This window comes from Ambystoma mexicanum, chromosome 8, assembly GCF_040938575.1.
Source record: "Ambystoma mexicanum isolate Mex_15411 chromosome 8, UKY_AmexF1_1, whole genome shotgun sequence".
Taxonomy (NCBI): Eukaryota; Metazoa; Chordata; class Amphibia; order Caudata; family Ambystomatidae; genus Ambystoma; species Ambystoma mexicanum.
Window position 1 is genome coordinate 730,922,070 of NC_090929.1, and position 12,880 is coordinate 730,934,949.

Below are 12,880 nucleotides of genomic sequence, written 5' to 3' on the forward strand. Positions count from 1 at the left end.
GAGCCTACGGCCACACCACACTGAATGCGCCCGATCTCGTCTGATCTCGGAAGCTAAGCAGTGTCGGGCCTAGTTAGTACCTGGATGGGAGACCGCCTGGGAATACCAGGTGCTGTAGGCTTTTTTGTGCTCCAAGTTCAGGAAGTGAGCCATTTCTCAATTGCCTTTCAAAACTGCAAGGTCTAGCCGACTAGATGCTTAAAAGTACAAAACTCACTAGGCCCAGAGCCTACGGCCACACCACACTGAATGCGCCGATCTCGGAAGCTAAGCAGTGTCGGGCCTAGTTAGTACCTGGATGGGAGACCGCCTGGGAATACCAGGTGCTGTAGGCTTTTTTGTGCTCCAAGTTCAGGAAGTGAGCCATTTCTCAATTGCCTTTCAAAACTGCAAGGTCTAGCCGACTAGATGCTTAAAAGTACAAAACTCACTAGGACCAGAGCCTACGGCCACACCACACTGAATGCGCCCGATCTCGTCTGATCTCGGAAGCTAAGCAGTGTCGGGCCTAGTTAGTACGTGGATGGGAGACCGCCTGGGAATACCAGGTGCTGTAGGCTTTTTTGTGCTCCAAGTTCAGGAAGTGAGCCATTTCTCAATTGCCTTTCAAAACTGCAAGGTCTAGCCGACTAGATGCTTAAAAGTACAAAACTCACTAGGCCCAGAGCCTACGGCCACACCACACTGAATGCGCCCGATCTCGGAAGCTAAGCAGTGTCGGGCCTAGTTAGTACCTGGATGGGAGACCGCCTGGGAATACCAGGTGCTGTAGGCTATTTTGTGCTCCATGATTTGTAATTGCACAACTTCTCAATTACTTTTCAAATTTGGTATGTTTCCAAAATAATTTTATCCCGTTTTATAGCGGAAATGTTGGACAACATTATGAGGGCTGGAGCTACCTATTTACATATAATTAGCATACAGGTAGTGTGTTCATGGGTAATAAATCGACTTTCACATGTAATGCAGTACAGAGAATATTGAGTCCTTCAAGAGGCATGAAAGAAAGCCGTTATTGTGTTGATTGTTCTCTCCACCTCCCTGCAACAGAAACAGGATGGATGGATTAAAGTTATCCTACCAGACATAGGAGTCCTGAATGGGCCCACCAGTCTTATATATCTCGCCTGATCGAGCGCTGATCGAGCGATGAGCGTGGTATCATGTTGCAAGTGGCTGCATGGCTTAGCTTACTAAATGCAAATGCATAAGAGTAATATTCTTAGCATTACTAGAGCCTACGGCCACACCACACTGAATGCGCCCGATCTCGTCTGATCTCGGAAGCTAAGCAGTGTCTGGCCTAGTTAGTACCTGGATGGGAGACTGCCTGGGAATACCAGGTGCTGTAGGCTTTTTTGTGCTCCAAGTTCAGGAAGTGAGCCATTTCTCAATTGCCTTTCAAAACTGCAAGGTCTAGCCGACTAGATGCTTAAAAGTACAAAACTCACTAGGCCCAGAGCCTATGGCCACACCACACTGAATGCGCCCGATCTCGTCTGATCTCGGAAGCTAAGCAGTGTCGGGCCTAGTTAGTACCTGGATGGGAGACCGCCTGGGAATACCAGGTGCTGTAGGCTATTTTGTGCTCCATGATTAGTAATTGCGCAACTTCTCAATTACTTTTCAAATTTGGTATGTTTCCAAAATAATTTTATCCCGTTTTATAGCGGAAATGTTGGACAACATTATGAGGGCTGGAGCTACCTATTTACATATAATTAGCATACAGGTAGTGTGTTCATGGGTAATAAATCGACTTTCACATGTAATGCAGTACAGAGAATATTGAGTTCTTCAAGAGGCATGAAAGAAAGCCGTTATTGTGTTGATTGTTCTCTCCACCTCCCTGCAACAGAAACAGGATGGATGGATTAAAGTTATCCTACCAGACATAGGAGTCCTGAATGGGCCCACCAGTCTTATATATCTCGCCTGATCGAGCGCTGATCGAGCGATGAGCGTGGTATCATGTTGCAAGTGGCTGCATGGCTTAGCTTACTAAATGCAAATGCATAAGAGTAATATTCTTAGCATTACTCGAGCCTACGGCCACACCACACTGAATGCGCCCGATCTCGTCTGATCTCCGAAGCTAAGCAGTGTCGGGCCTAGTTAGTACCTGGATGGGAGACCGCCTGGGAATACCAGGTGCTGTAGGCTTTTTTGTGCTCCAAGTTCAGGAAGTGAGCCATTTCTCAATTGCCTTTCAAAACTGCAAGGTCTAGCCGACTAGATGCTTAAAAGTACAAAACTCACTAGGCCCAGAGCCTACGGCCACACCACACTGAATGCGCCCGATCTCGTCTGATCTCGGAAGCTAAGCAGTGTCGGGCCTAGTTAGTACCTGGATGGGAGACCGCCTGGGAATACCAGGTGCTGTAGGCTTTTTTGTGCTCCAAGTTCAGGAAGTGAGCCATTTCTCAATTGCCTTTCAAAACTGCAAGGTCTAGCCGACTAGATGCTTAAAAGTACAAAACTCACTAGGCCCAGAGCCTACGGCCACACCACACTGAATGCGCCCGATCTCGTCTGATCTCGGAAGCTAAGCAGTGTCGGGCCTAGTTAGTACCTGGATGGGATTCCGCCTGGGAATACCAGGTGCTGTAGGCTTTTTTGTGCTCCAAGTTCAGGAAGTGAGCCATTTCTCAATTGCCTTTCAAAACTGCAAGGTCTAGCCGACTAGATGCTTAAAAGTACAAAACTCACTAGGACCAGAGCCTACGGCCACACCACACTGAATGCGCCCGATCTCGTCTGATCTCGGAAGCTAAGCAGTGTCGGGCCTAGTTAGTACCTGGATGGGAGACCGCCTGGGAATACCAGGTGCTGTAGGCTTTTTTGTGCTCCAAGTTCAGGAAGTGAGCCATTTCTCAATTGCCTTTCAAAACTGCAAGGTCTAGCCGACTAGATGCTTAAAAGTACAAAACTCACTAGGCCGAGAGCCTACGGCCACACCACACTGAATGCGCCCAATCTCGTCAAATCTCGGAAGCTAAGCAGTGTCGGGCCTAGTTAGTACCTGGATGGGAGACCGCCTGGGAATACCAGGTGCTGTAGGCTTTTTTGTGCTCCAAGTTCAGGAAGTGAGCCATTTCTCAATTGCCTTTCAAAACTGCAAGGTCTAGCCGACTAGATGCTTAAAAGTACAAAACTCACTAGGCCCATAGCCTACGGCCACACCACACTGAATGCGCCCGATCTCGTCTGATCTCGGAAGCTAAGCAGTGTCGGGCCTAGTTAGAACCTGGATGGGATTCCGCCTGGGAATACCAGGTGCTGTAGGCTTTTTTGTGCTCCAAGTTCAGGAAGTGAGCCATTTCTCAATTGCCTTTCAAAACTGCAAGGTCTAGCCGACTAGATGCTTAAAAGTACAAAACTCACTAGGACCAGAGCCTACGGCCACACCACACTGAATGCGCCCGATCTCGGAAGCTAAGCAGTGTCGGGCCTAGTTAGTACCTGGATGGGAGACCGCCTGGGAATACCAGGTGCTGTAGGCTTTTTTGTGCTCCAAGTTCAGGAAGTGAGCCATTTCTCAATTGCCTTTCAAAACTGCAAGGTCTAGCCGACTAGATGCTTAAAAGTACAAAACTCACTAGGCCCAGAGCCTACGGCCACACCACACTGAATGCGCCCGATCTCGGAAGCTAAGCAGTGTCGGGCCTAGTTAGTACCTGGATGGGAGACCGCCTGGGAATACCAGGTGCTGTAGGCTATTTTGTGCTCCATGATTTGTAATTGCACAACTTCTCAATTACTTTTCAAATTTGGTATGTTTCCAAAATAATTTTATCCCGTTTTATAGCGGAAATGTTGGACAACATTATGAGGGCTGGAGCTACCTATTTACATATAATTAGCATACAGGTAGTGTGTTCATGGGTAATAAATCGACTTTCACATGTAATGCAGTACAGAGAATATTGAGTCCTTCAAGAGGCATGAAAGAAAGCCGTTATTGTGTTGATTGTTCTCTCCACCTCCCTGCAACAGAAACAGGATGGATGGATTAAAGTTATCCTACCAGACATAGGAGTCCTGAATGGGCCCACCAGTCTTATATATCTCGCCTGATCGAGCGCTGATCGAGCGATGAGCGTGGTATCATGTTGCAAGTGGCTGCATGGCTTAGCTTACTAAATGCAAATGCATAAGAGTAATATTCTTAGCATTACTAGAGCCTACGGCCACACCACACTGAATGCGCCCGATCTCGTCTGATCTCGGAAGCTAAGCAGTGTCGGGCCTAGTTAGTACCTGGATGGGAGACTGCCTGGGAATACCAGGTGCTGTAGGCTTTTTTGTGCTCCAAGTTCAGGAAGTGAGCCATTTCTCAATTGCCTTTCAAAACTGCAAGGTCTAGCCGACTAGATGCTTAAAAGTACAAAACTCACTAGGACCAGAGCCTACGGCCACACCACACTGAATGCGCCCGATCTCGTCTGATCTCGGAAGCAAAGCAGTGTCGGGCCTAGTTAGTACCTGGATGGGAGACCGCCTGGGAATACCAGGTGCTGTAGGCTTTTTTGTGCTCCAAGTTCAGGAAGTGAGCCATTTCTCAATTGCCTTTCAAAACTGCAAGGTCTAGCCGACTAGATGCTTAAAAGTACAAAACTCACTAGGCCCTGAGCCTACGGCCACACCACACTGAATGCGCCCGATCTCGTTTGATCTCGGAAGCTAAGCAGTGTCAGGCCTAGTTAGTACCTGGATGGGAGACCGCCTGGGAATACCAGGTGCTGTAGGCTATTTTGTGCTCCATGATTAGTAATTGCACAACTTCTCAATTACTTTTCAAATTTGGTATGTTTCCAAAATAATTTTATCCCGTTTTATAGCGGAAATGTTGGACAACATTATGAGGGCTGGAGCTACCTATTTACATATAATTAGCATACAGGTAGTGTGTTCATGGGTAATAAATCGACTTTCACATGTAATGCAGTACAGAGAATATTGAGTCCTTCAAGAGGCATGAAAGAAAGCCGTTATTGTGTTGATTGTTCTCTCCACCTCCCTGCAACAGAAACAGGATGGATGGATTAAAGTTATCCTACCAGACATAGGAGTCCTGAATGGGCCCACCAGTCTTATATATCTCGCCTGATCGAGCGCTGATCGAGCGATGAGCGTGGTATCATGTTGCAAGTGGCTGCATGGCTTAGCTTACTAAATGCAAATGCATAAGAGTAATATTCTTAGCATTACTAGAGCCTACGGCCACACCACACTGAATGCGCCCGATCTCGTCTGATCTCGGAAGCTAAGCAGTGTCGGGCCTAGTTAGTACCTGGATGGGAGACTGCCTGGGAATACCAGGTGCTGTAGGCTTTTTTGTGCTCCAAGTTCAGGAAGTGAGCCATTTCTCAATTGCCTTTCAAAACTGCAAGGTCTAGCCGACTAGATGCTTAAAAGTACAAAACTCACTAGGCCCAGAGCCTACGGCCACACCACACTGAATGCGCCCGATCTCGTCTGATCTCGGAAGCTAAGCAGTGTTGGGCCTAGTTAGTACCTGGATGGGAGACCGCCTGGGAATACCAGGTGCTGTAGGCTATTTTGTGCTCCATGATTAGTAATTGCGCAACTTCTCAATTACTTTTCAAATTTGGTATGTTTCCAAAATAATTTTATCCCGTTTTATAGCGGAAATGTTGGACAACATTATGAGGGCTGGAGCTACCTATTTACATATAATTAGCATACAGGTAGTGTGTTCATGGGTAATAAATCGACTTTCACATGTAATGCAGTACAGAGAATATTGAGTCCTTCAAGAGGCATGAAAGAAAGCTGTTATTGTGTTGATTGTTCTCTCCACCTCCCTGCAACAGAAACAGGATGGATGGATTAAAGTTATCCTACCAGACATAGGAGTCCTGAATGGGCCCACCAGTCTTATATATCTCGCCTGATCGAGCGCTGATCGAGCGATGAGCGTGGTATCATGTTGCAAGTGGCTGCATGGCTTAGCTTACTAAATGCAAATGCATAAGAGTAATATTCTTAGCATTACTCGAGCCTACGGCCACACCACACTGAATGCGCCCGATCTCGTCTGATCTCGGAAGCTAAGCAGTGTCGGGCCTAGTTAGTACCTGGATGGGAGACCGCCTGGGAATACCAGGTGCTGTAGGCTTTTTTGTGCTCCAAGTTCAGGAAGTGAGCCATTTCTCAATTGCCTTTCAAAACTGCAAGGTCTAGCCGACTAGATGCTTAAAAGTACAAAACTCACTAGGCCCAGAGCCTACGGCCACACCACACTGAATGCGCCCGATCTCGTCTGATCTCGGAAGCTAAGCAGTGTCGGGCCTAGTTAGTACCTGGATGGGAGACCGCCTGGGAATACCAGGTGCTGTAGGCTTTTTTGTGCTCCAAGTTCAGGAAGTGAGCCATTTCTCAATTGCCTTTCAAAACTGCAAGGTCTAGCCGACTAGATGCTTAAAAGTACAAAACTCACTAGGCCCAGAGCCTACGGCCACACCACACTGAATGCGCCGATCTCGGAAGCTAAGCAGTGTCGGGCCTAGTTAGTACCTGGATGGGAGACCGCCTGGGAATACCAGGTGCTGTAGGCTTTTTTGTGCTCCAAGTTCAGGAAGTGAGCCATTTCTCAATTGCCTTTCAAAACTGCAAGGTCTAGCCGACTAGATGCTTAAAAGTACAAAACTCACTAGGACCAGAGCCTACGGCCACACCACACTGAATGCGCCCGATCTCGTCTGATCTCGGAAGCTAAGCAGTGTCGGGCCTAGTTAGTACGTGGATGGGAGACCGCCTGGGAATACCAGGTGCTGTAGGCTTTTTTGTGCTCCAAGTTCAGGAAGTGAGCCATTTCTCAATTGCCTTTCAAAACTGCAAGGTCTAGCCGACTAGATGCTTAAAAGTACAAAACTCACTAGGCCCAGAGCCTACGGCCACACCACACTGAATGCGCCCGATCTCGGAAGCTAAGCAGTGTCGGGCCTAGTTAGTACCTGGATGGGAGACCGCCTGGGAATACCAGGTGCTGTAGGCTATTTTGTGCTCCATGATTTGTAATTGCACAACTTCTCAATTACTTTTCAAATTTGGTATGTTTCCAAAATAATTTTATCCCGTTTTATAGCGGAAATGTTGGACAACATTATGAGGGCTGGAGCTACCTATTTACATATAATTAGCATACAGGTAGTGTGTTCATGGGTAATAAATCGACTTTCACATGTAATGCAGTACAGAGAATATTGAGTCCTTCAAGAGGCATGAAAGAAAGCCGTTATTGTGTTGATTGTTCTCTCCACCTCCCTGCAACAGAAACAGGATGGATGGATTAAAGTTATCCTACCAGACATAGGAGTCCTGAATGGGCCCACCAGTCTTATATATCTCGCCTGATCGAGCGCTGATCGAGCGATGAGCGTGGTATCATGTTGCAAGTGGCTGCATGGCTTAGCTTACTAAATGCAAATGCATAAGAGTAATATTCTTAGCATTACTAGAGCCTATGGCCACACCACACTGAATGCGCCCGATCTCGTCTGATCTCCGAAGCTAAGCAGTGTCGGGCCTAGTTAGTACCTGGATGGGAGACCGCCTGGGAATACCAGGTGCTGTAGGCTTTTTTGTGCTCCAAGTTCAGGAAGTGAGCCATTTCTCAATTGCCTTTCAAAACTGCAAGGTCTAGCCGACTAGATGCTTAAAAGTACAAAACTCACTAGGCCCAGAGCCTACGGCCACACCACACTGAATGCGCCCGATCTCGTCTGATCTCGGAAGCTAAGCAGTGTCGGGCCTAGTTAGTACCTGGATGGGAGACCGCCTGGGAATACCAGGTGCTGTAGGCTTTTTTGTGCTCCAAGTTCAGGAAGTGAGCCATTTCTCAATTGCCTTTCAAAACTGCAAGGTCTAGCCGACTAGATGCTTAAAAGTACAAAACTCACTAGGACCAGAGCCTACGGCCACACCACACTGAATGCGCCCGATCTCGTCTGATCTCGGAAGCTAAGCAGTGTCGGGCCTAGTTAGTACCTGGATGGGAGACCGCCTGGGAATACCAGGTGCTGTAGGCTTTTTTGTGCTCCAAGTTCAGGAAGTGAGCCATTTCTCAATTGCCTTTCAAAACTGCAAGGTCTAGCCGACTAGATGCTTAAAAGTACAAAACTCACTAGGCCCAGAGCCTACAGCCACACCACACTGAATGCGCCCGATCTCGTCTGATCTCGGAAGCTAAGCAGTGTCGGGCCTAGTTAGTACCTGGATGGGAGACCGCCTGGGAATACCAGGTGCTGTAGGCTATTTTGTGCTCCATGATTAGTAATTGCACAACTTCTCAATTACTTTTCAAATTTGGTATGTTTCCAAAATAATTTTATCCCGTTTTATAGCGGAAATGTTGGACAACATTATGAGGGCTGGAGCTACCTATTTACATATAATTAGCATACAGGTAGTGTGTTCATGGGTAATAAATCGACTTTCACATGTAATGCAGTACAGAGAATATTGAGTCCTTCAAGAGGCATGAAAGAAAGCCGTTATTGTGTTGATTGTTCTCTCCACCTCCCTGCAACAGAAACAGGATGGATGGATTAAAGTTATCCTACCAGACATAGGAGTCCTGAATGGGCCCACCAGTCTTATATATCTCGCCTGATCGAGCGCTGATCGAGCGATGAGCGTGGTATCATGTTGCAAGTGGCTGCATGGCTTAGCTTACTAAATGCAAATGCATAAGAGTAATATTCTTAGCATTACTAGAGCCTACGGCCACACCACACTGAATGCGCCCGATCTCGTCTGATCTCGGAAGCTAAGCAGTGTCGGGCCTAGTTAGTACCTGGATGGGAGACTGCCTGGGAATACCAGGTGCTGTAGGCTTTTTTGTGCTCCAAGTTCAGGAAGTGAGCCATTTCTCAATTGCCTTTCAAAACTGCAAGGTCTAGCCGACTAGATGCTTAAAAGTACAAAACTCACTAGGCCCAGAGCCTACGGCCACACCACACTGAATGCGCCCGATCTCGTCTGATCTCGGAAGCTAAGCAGTGTTGGGCCTAGTTAGTACCTGGATGGGAGACCGCCTGGGAATACCAGGTGCTGTAGGCTATTTTGTGCTCCATGATTAGTAATTGCGCAACTTCTCAATTACTTTTCAAATTTGGTATGTTTCCAAAATAATTTTATCCCGTTTTATAGCGGAAATGTTGGACAACATTATGAGGGCTGGAGCTACCTATTTACATATAATTAGCATACAGGTAGTGTGTTCATGGGTAATAAATCGACTTTCACATGTAATGCAGTACAGAGAATATTGAGTCCTTCAAGAGGCATGAAAGAAAGCTGTTATTGTGTTGATTGTTCTCTCCACCTCCCTGCAACAGAAACAGGATGGATGGATTAAAGTTATCCTACCAGACATAGGAGTCCTGAATGGGCCCACCAGTCTTATATATCTCGCCTGATCGAGCGCTGATCGAGCGATGAGCGTGGTATCATGTTGCAAGTGGCTGCATGGCTTAGCTTACTAAATGCAAATGCATAAGAGTAATATTCTTAGCATTACTCGAGCCTACGGCCACACCACACTGAATGCGCCCGATCTCGTCTGATCTCGGAAGCTAAGCAGTGTCGGGCCTAGTTAGTACCTGGATGGGAGACCGCCTGGGAATACCAGGTGCTGTAGGCTTTTTTGTGCTCCAAGTTCAGGAAGTGAGCCATTTCTCAATTGCCTTTCAAAACTGCAAGGTCTAGCCGACTAGATGCTTAAAAGTACAAAACTCACTAGGCCCAGAGCCTACGGCCACACCACACTGAATGCGCCCGATCTCGTCTGATCTCGGAAGCTAAGCAGTGTCGGGCCTAGTTAGTACCTGGATGGGAGACCGCCTGGGAATACCAGGTGCTGTAGGCTTTTTTGTGCTCCAAGTTCAGGAAGTGAGCCATTTCTCAATTGCCTTTCAAAACTGCAAGGTCTAGCCGACTAGATGCTTAAAAGTACAAAACTCACTAGGCCCAGAGCCTACGGCCACACCACACTGAATGCGCCGATCTCGGAAGCTAAGCAGTGTCGGGCCTAGTTAGTACCTGGATGGGAGACCGCCTGGGAATACCAGGTGCTGTAGGCTTTTTTGTGCTCCAAGTTCAGGAAGTGAGCCATTTCTCAATTGCCTTTCAAAACTGCAAGGTCTAGCCGACTAGATGCTTAAAAGTACAAAACTCACTAGGACCAGAGCCTACGGCCACACCACACTGAATGCGCCCGATCTCGTCTGATCTCGGAAGCTAAGCAGTGTCGGGCCTAGTTAGTACGTGGATGGGAGACCGCCTGGGAATACCAGGTGCTGTAGGCTTTTTTGTGCTCCAAGTTCAGGAAGTGAGCCATTTCTCAATTGCCTTTCAAAACTGCAAGGTCTAGCCGACTAGATGCTTAAAAGTACAAAACTCACTAGGCCCAGAGCCTACGGCCACACCACACTGAATGCGCCCGATCTCGGAAGCTAAGCAGTGTCGGGCCTAGTTAGTACCTGGATGGGAGACCGCCTGGGAATACCAGGTGCTGTAGGCTATTTTGTGCTCCATGATTTGTAATTGCACAACTTCTCAATTACTTTTCAAATTTGGTATGTTTCCAAAATAATTTTATCCCGTTTTATAGCGGAAATGTTGGACAACATTATGAGGGCTGGAGCTACCTATTTACATATAATTAGCATACAGGTAGTGTGTTCATGGGTAATAAATCGACTTTCACATGTAATGCAGTACAGAGAATATTGAGTCCTTCAAGAGGCATGAAAGAAAGCCGTTATTGTGTTGATTGTTCTCTCCACCTCCCTGCAACAGAAACAGGATGGATGGATTAAAGTTATCCTACCAGACATAGGAGTCCTGAATGGGCCCACCAGTCTTATATATCTCGCCTGATCGAGCGCTGATCGAGCGATGAGCGTGGTATCATGTTGCAAGTGGCTGCATGGCTTAGCTTACTAAATGCAAATGCATAAGAGTAATATTCTTAGCATTACTAGAGCCTACGGCCACACCACACTGAATGCGCCCGATCTCGTCTGATCTCGGAAGCTAAGCAGTGTCTGGCCTAGTTAGTACCTGGATGGGAGACTGCCTGGGAATACCAGGTGCTGTAGGCTTTTTTGTGCTCCAAGTTCAGGAAGTGAGCCATTTCTCAATTGCCTTTCAAAACTGCAAGGTCTAGCCGACTAGATGCTTAAAAGTACAAAACTCACTAGGCCCAGAGCCTATGGCCACACCACACTGAATGCGCCCGATCTCGTCTGATCTCGGAAGCTAAGCAGTGTCGGGCCTAGTTAGTACCTGGATGGGAGACCGCCTGGGAATACCAGGTGCTGTAGGCTATTTTGTGCTCCATGATTAGTAATTGCGCAACTTCTCAATTACTTTTCAAATTTGGTATGTTTCCAAAATAATTTTATCCCGTTTTATAGCGGAAATGTTGGACAACATTATGAGGGCTGGAGCTACCTATTTACATATAATTAGCATACAGGTAGTGTGTTCATGGGTAATAAATCGACTTTCACATGTAATGCAGTACAGAGAATATTGAGTTCTTCAAGAGGCATGAAAGAAAGCCGTTATTGTGTTGATTGTTCTCTCCACCTCCCTGCAACAGAAACAGGATGGATGGATTAAAGTTATCCTACCAGACATAGGAGTCCTGAATGGGCCCACCAGTCTTATATATCTCGCCTGATCGAGCGCTGATCGAGCGATGAGCGTGGTATCATGTTGCAAGTGGCTGCATGGCTTAGCTTACTAAATGCAAATGCATAAGAGTAATATTCTTAGCATTACTCGAGCCTACGGCCACACCACACTGAATGCGCCCGATCTCGTCTGATCTCCGAAGCTAAGCAGTGTCGGGCCTAGTTAGTACCTGGATGGGAGACCGCCTGGGAATACCAGGTGCTGTAGGCTTTTTTGTGCTCCAAGTTCAGGAAGTGAGCCATTTCTCAATTGCCTTTCAAAACTGCAAGGTCTAGCCGACTAGATGCTTAAAAGTACAAAACTCACTAGGCCCAGAGCCTACGGCCACACCACACTGAATGCGCCCGATCTCGTCTGATCTCGGAAGCTAAGCAGTGTCGGGCCTAGTTAGTACCTGGATGGGAGACCGCCTGGGAATACCAGGTGCTGTAGGCTTTTTTGTGCTCCAAGTTCAGGAAGTGAGCCATTTCTCAATTGCCTTTCAAAACTGCAAGGTCTAGCCGACTAGATGCTTAAAAGTACAAAACTCACTAGGCCCAGAGCCTACGGCCACACCACACTGAATGCGCCCGATCTCGTCTGATCTCGGAAGCTAAGCAGTGTCGGGCCTAGTTAGTACCTGGATGGAATTCCGCCTGGGAATACCAGGTGCTGTAGGCTTTTTTGTGCTCCAAGTTCAGGAAGTGAGCCATTTCTCAATTGCCTTTCAAAACTGCAAGGTCTAGCCGACTAGATGCTTAAAAGTACAAAACTCACTAGGACCAGAGCCTACGGCCACACCACACTGAATGCGCCCGATCTCGTCTGATCTCGGAAGCTAAGCAGTGTCGGGCCTAGTTAGTACCTGGATGGGAGACCGCCTGGGAATACCAGGTGCTGTAGGCTTTTTTGTGCTCCAAGTTCAGGAAGTGAGCCATTTCTCAATTGCCTTTCAAAACTGCAAGGTCTAGCCGACTAGATGCTTAAAAGTACAAAACTCACTAGGCCGAGAGCCTACGGCCACACCACACTGAATGCGCCCAATCTCGTCAAATCTCGGAAGCTAAGCAGTGTCGGGCCTAGTTAGTACCTGGATGGGAGACCGCCTGGGAATACCAGGTGCTGTAGGCTTTTTTGTGCTCCAAGTTCAGGAAGTGAGCCATTTCTC

At 47.4% G+C, this 12,880-nt stretch overlaps 34 non-coding genes and 8 pseudogenes across 34 annotated transcripts; all 42 read left to right on the top strand.

Annotated features, from left to right (window-relative positions):
• The first annotated feature begins 2 nt into the window (after nt 1-2).
• On the top strand, nt 3-121 carry LOC138475217 (5S ribosomal RNA). Its single transcript, XR_011269382.1, has one exon. It is a non-coding gene; the product is annotated as a 5S ribosomal RNA (ribosomal RNA).
• A 106-nt stretch (nt 122-227) lies between these two features.
• On the top strand, nt 228-335 carry LOC138474672 (5S ribosomal RNA; annotated as a pseudogene).
• Nucleotides 336-441: 106 nt separating this feature from the next.
• Nucleotides 442-560, top strand: LOC138478600 (5S ribosomal RNA). The gene has a single exon (XR_011272452.1). It is a non-coding gene; the product is annotated as a 5S ribosomal RNA (ribosomal RNA).
• A 106-nt stretch (nt 561-666) lies between these two features.
• On the top strand, nt 667-775 carry LOC138473967 (5S ribosomal RNA; annotated as a pseudogene).
• Nucleotides 776-1,239: 464 nt separating this feature from the next.
• Nucleotides 1,240-1,358, top strand: LOC138480137 (5S ribosomal RNA). Its single transcript, XR_011273847.1, has one exon. It is a non-coding gene; the product is annotated as a 5S ribosomal RNA (ribosomal RNA).
• Nucleotides 1,359-1,464: 106 nt separating this feature from the next.
• On the top strand, nt 1,465-1,583 carry LOC138477850 (5S ribosomal RNA). Its single transcript, XR_011271771.1, has one exon. It is a non-coding gene; the product is annotated as a 5S ribosomal RNA (ribosomal RNA).
• Nucleotides 1,584-2,047: 464 nt separating this feature from the next.
• Nucleotides 2,048-2,166, top strand: LOC138479418 (5S ribosomal RNA). Its single transcript, XR_011273195.1, has one exon. It is a non-coding gene; the product is annotated as a 5S ribosomal RNA (ribosomal RNA).
• A 106-nt stretch (nt 2,167-2,272) lies between these two features.
• Nucleotides 2,273-2,391, top strand: LOC138475218 (5S ribosomal RNA). The gene has a single exon (XR_011269383.1). It is a non-coding gene; the product is annotated as a 5S ribosomal RNA (ribosomal RNA).
• A 106-nt stretch (nt 2,392-2,497) lies between these two features.
• LOC138479088 (5S ribosomal RNA) lies at nt 2,498-2,616 on the top strand. Its single transcript, XR_011272895.1, has one exon. It is a non-coding gene; the product is annotated as a 5S ribosomal RNA (ribosomal RNA).
• A 106-nt stretch (nt 2,617-2,722) lies between these two features.
• On the top strand, nt 2,723-2,841 carry LOC138475219 (5S ribosomal RNA). Its single transcript, XR_011269384.1, has one exon. It is a non-coding gene; the product is annotated as a 5S ribosomal RNA (ribosomal RNA).
• A 106-nt stretch (nt 2,842-2,947) lies between these two features.
• LOC138480331 (5S ribosomal RNA) lies at nt 2,948-3,066 on the top strand. The gene has a single exon (XR_011274016.1). It is a non-coding gene; the product is annotated as a 5S ribosomal RNA (ribosomal RNA).
• A 106-nt stretch (nt 3,067-3,172) lies between these two features.
• Nucleotides 3,173-3,291, top strand: LOC138480404 (5S ribosomal RNA). Its single transcript, XR_011274082.1, has one exon. It is a non-coding gene; the product is annotated as a 5S ribosomal RNA (ribosomal RNA).
• Nucleotides 3,292-3,397: 106 nt separating this feature from the next.
• LOC138473968 (5S ribosomal RNA) lies at nt 3,398-3,506 on the top strand (annotated as a pseudogene).
• Nucleotides 3,507-3,612: 106 nt separating this feature from the next.
• On the top strand, nt 3,613-3,721 carry LOC138473969 (5S ribosomal RNA; annotated as a pseudogene).
• A 464-nt stretch (nt 3,722-4,185) lies between these two features.
• Nucleotides 4,186-4,304, top strand: LOC138478312 (5S ribosomal RNA). Its single transcript, XR_011272191.1, has one exon. It is a non-coding gene; the product is annotated as a 5S ribosomal RNA (ribosomal RNA).
• A 106-nt stretch (nt 4,305-4,410) lies between these two features.
• On the top strand, nt 4,411-4,529 carry LOC138477997 (5S ribosomal RNA). The gene has a single exon (XR_011271905.1). It is a non-coding gene; the product is annotated as a 5S ribosomal RNA (ribosomal RNA).
• A 106-nt stretch (nt 4,530-4,635) lies between these two features.
• Nucleotides 4,636-4,754, top strand: LOC138479513 (5S ribosomal RNA). The gene has a single exon (XR_011273281.1). It is a non-coding gene; the product is annotated as a 5S ribosomal RNA (ribosomal RNA).
• Nucleotides 4,755-5,218: 464 nt separating this feature from the next.
• Nucleotides 5,219-5,337, top strand: LOC138478314 (5S ribosomal RNA). The gene has a single exon (XR_011272193.1). It is a non-coding gene; the product is annotated as a 5S ribosomal RNA (ribosomal RNA).
• Nucleotides 5,338-5,443: 106 nt separating this feature from the next.
• Nucleotides 5,444-5,562, top strand: LOC138475607 (5S ribosomal RNA). Its single transcript, XR_011269736.1, has one exon. It is a non-coding gene; the product is annotated as a 5S ribosomal RNA (ribosomal RNA).
• A 464-nt stretch (nt 5,563-6,026) lies between these two features.
• Nucleotides 6,027-6,145, top strand: LOC138475221 (5S ribosomal RNA). The gene has a single exon (XR_011269385.1). It is a non-coding gene; the product is annotated as a 5S ribosomal RNA (ribosomal RNA).
• A 106-nt stretch (nt 6,146-6,251) lies between these two features.
• LOC138475222 (5S ribosomal RNA) lies at nt 6,252-6,370 on the top strand. The gene has a single exon (XR_011269386.1). It is a non-coding gene; the product is annotated as a 5S ribosomal RNA (ribosomal RNA).
• Nucleotides 6,371-6,476: 106 nt separating this feature from the next.
• On the top strand, nt 6,477-6,584 carry LOC138474673 (5S ribosomal RNA; annotated as a pseudogene).
• A 106-nt stretch (nt 6,585-6,690) lies between these two features.
• On the top strand, nt 6,691-6,809 carry LOC138478602 (5S ribosomal RNA). Its single transcript, XR_011272454.1, has one exon. It is a non-coding gene; the product is annotated as a 5S ribosomal RNA (ribosomal RNA).
• Nucleotides 6,810-6,915: 106 nt separating this feature from the next.
• Nucleotides 6,916-7,024, top strand: LOC138473970 (5S ribosomal RNA; annotated as a pseudogene).
• A 464-nt stretch (nt 7,025-7,488) lies between these two features.
• On the top strand, nt 7,489-7,607 carry LOC138479888 (5S ribosomal RNA). Its single transcript, XR_011273621.1, has one exon. It is a non-coding gene; the product is annotated as a 5S ribosomal RNA (ribosomal RNA).
• Nucleotides 7,608-7,713: 106 nt separating this feature from the next.
• LOC138475223 (5S ribosomal RNA) lies at nt 7,714-7,832 on the top strand. Its single transcript, XR_011269387.1, has one exon. It is a non-coding gene; the product is annotated as a 5S ribosomal RNA (ribosomal RNA).
• A 106-nt stretch (nt 7,833-7,938) lies between these two features.
• Nucleotides 7,939-8,057, top strand: LOC138475224 (5S ribosomal RNA). Its single transcript, XR_011269388.1, has one exon. It is a non-coding gene; the product is annotated as a 5S ribosomal RNA (ribosomal RNA).
• Nucleotides 8,058-8,163: 106 nt separating this feature from the next.
• Nucleotides 8,164-8,282, top strand: LOC138477659 (5S ribosomal RNA). The gene has a single exon (XR_011271597.1). It is a non-coding gene; the product is annotated as a 5S ribosomal RNA (ribosomal RNA).
• A 464-nt stretch (nt 8,283-8,746) lies between these two features.
• Nucleotides 8,747-8,865, top strand: LOC138478315 (5S ribosomal RNA). Its single transcript, XR_011272194.1, has one exon. It is a non-coding gene; the product is annotated as a 5S ribosomal RNA (ribosomal RNA).
• Nucleotides 8,866-8,971: 106 nt separating this feature from the next.
• On the top strand, nt 8,972-9,090 carry LOC138475619 (5S ribosomal RNA). The gene has a single exon (XR_011269747.1). It is a non-coding gene; the product is annotated as a 5S ribosomal RNA (ribosomal RNA).
• A 464-nt stretch (nt 9,091-9,554) lies between these two features.
• On the top strand, nt 9,555-9,673 carry LOC138475225 (5S ribosomal RNA). Its single transcript, XR_011269389.1, has one exon. It is a non-coding gene; the product is annotated as a 5S ribosomal RNA (ribosomal RNA).
• A 106-nt stretch (nt 9,674-9,779) lies between these two features.
• LOC138475227 (5S ribosomal RNA) lies at nt 9,780-9,898 on the top strand. The gene has a single exon (XR_011269391.1). It is a non-coding gene; the product is annotated as a 5S ribosomal RNA (ribosomal RNA).
• A 106-nt stretch (nt 9,899-10,004) lies between these two features.
• On the top strand, nt 10,005-10,112 carry LOC138474675 (5S ribosomal RNA; annotated as a pseudogene).
• A 106-nt stretch (nt 10,113-10,218) lies between these two features.
• Nucleotides 10,219-10,337, top strand: LOC138478603 (5S ribosomal RNA). Its single transcript, XR_011272455.1, has one exon. It is a non-coding gene; the product is annotated as a 5S ribosomal RNA (ribosomal RNA).
• Nucleotides 10,338-10,443: 106 nt separating this feature from the next.
• On the top strand, nt 10,444-10,552 carry LOC138473971 (5S ribosomal RNA; annotated as a pseudogene).
• A 464-nt stretch (nt 10,553-11,016) lies between these two features.
• Nucleotides 11,017-11,135, top strand: LOC138480139 (5S ribosomal RNA). The gene has a single exon (XR_011273849.1). It is a non-coding gene; the product is annotated as a 5S ribosomal RNA (ribosomal RNA).
• Nucleotides 11,136-11,241: 106 nt separating this feature from the next.
• On the top strand, nt 11,242-11,360 carry LOC138477851 (5S ribosomal RNA). The gene has a single exon (XR_011271772.1). It is a non-coding gene; the product is annotated as a 5S ribosomal RNA (ribosomal RNA).
• Nucleotides 11,361-11,824: 464 nt separating this feature from the next.
• LOC138479419 (5S ribosomal RNA) lies at nt 11,825-11,943 on the top strand. The gene has a single exon (XR_011273196.1). It is a non-coding gene; the product is annotated as a 5S ribosomal RNA (ribosomal RNA).
• A 106-nt stretch (nt 11,944-12,049) lies between these two features.
• LOC138475228 (5S ribosomal RNA) lies at nt 12,050-12,168 on the top strand. Its single transcript, XR_011269392.1, has one exon. It is a non-coding gene; the product is annotated as a 5S ribosomal RNA (ribosomal RNA).
• A 106-nt stretch (nt 12,169-12,274) lies between these two features.
• LOC138480003 (5S ribosomal RNA) lies at nt 12,275-12,393 on the top strand. The gene has a single exon (XR_011273726.1). It is a non-coding gene; the product is annotated as a 5S ribosomal RNA (ribosomal RNA).
• Nucleotides 12,394-12,499: 106 nt separating this feature from the next.
• LOC138475229 (5S ribosomal RNA) lies at nt 12,500-12,618 on the top strand. The gene has a single exon (XR_011269393.1). It is a non-coding gene; the product is annotated as a 5S ribosomal RNA (ribosomal RNA).
• A 106-nt stretch (nt 12,619-12,724) lies between these two features.
• Nucleotides 12,725-12,843, top strand: LOC138480332 (5S ribosomal RNA). Its single transcript, XR_011274017.1, has one exon. It is a non-coding gene; the product is annotated as a 5S ribosomal RNA (ribosomal RNA).
• The last annotated feature ends 37 nt before the right edge of the window (nt 12,844-12,880 follow it).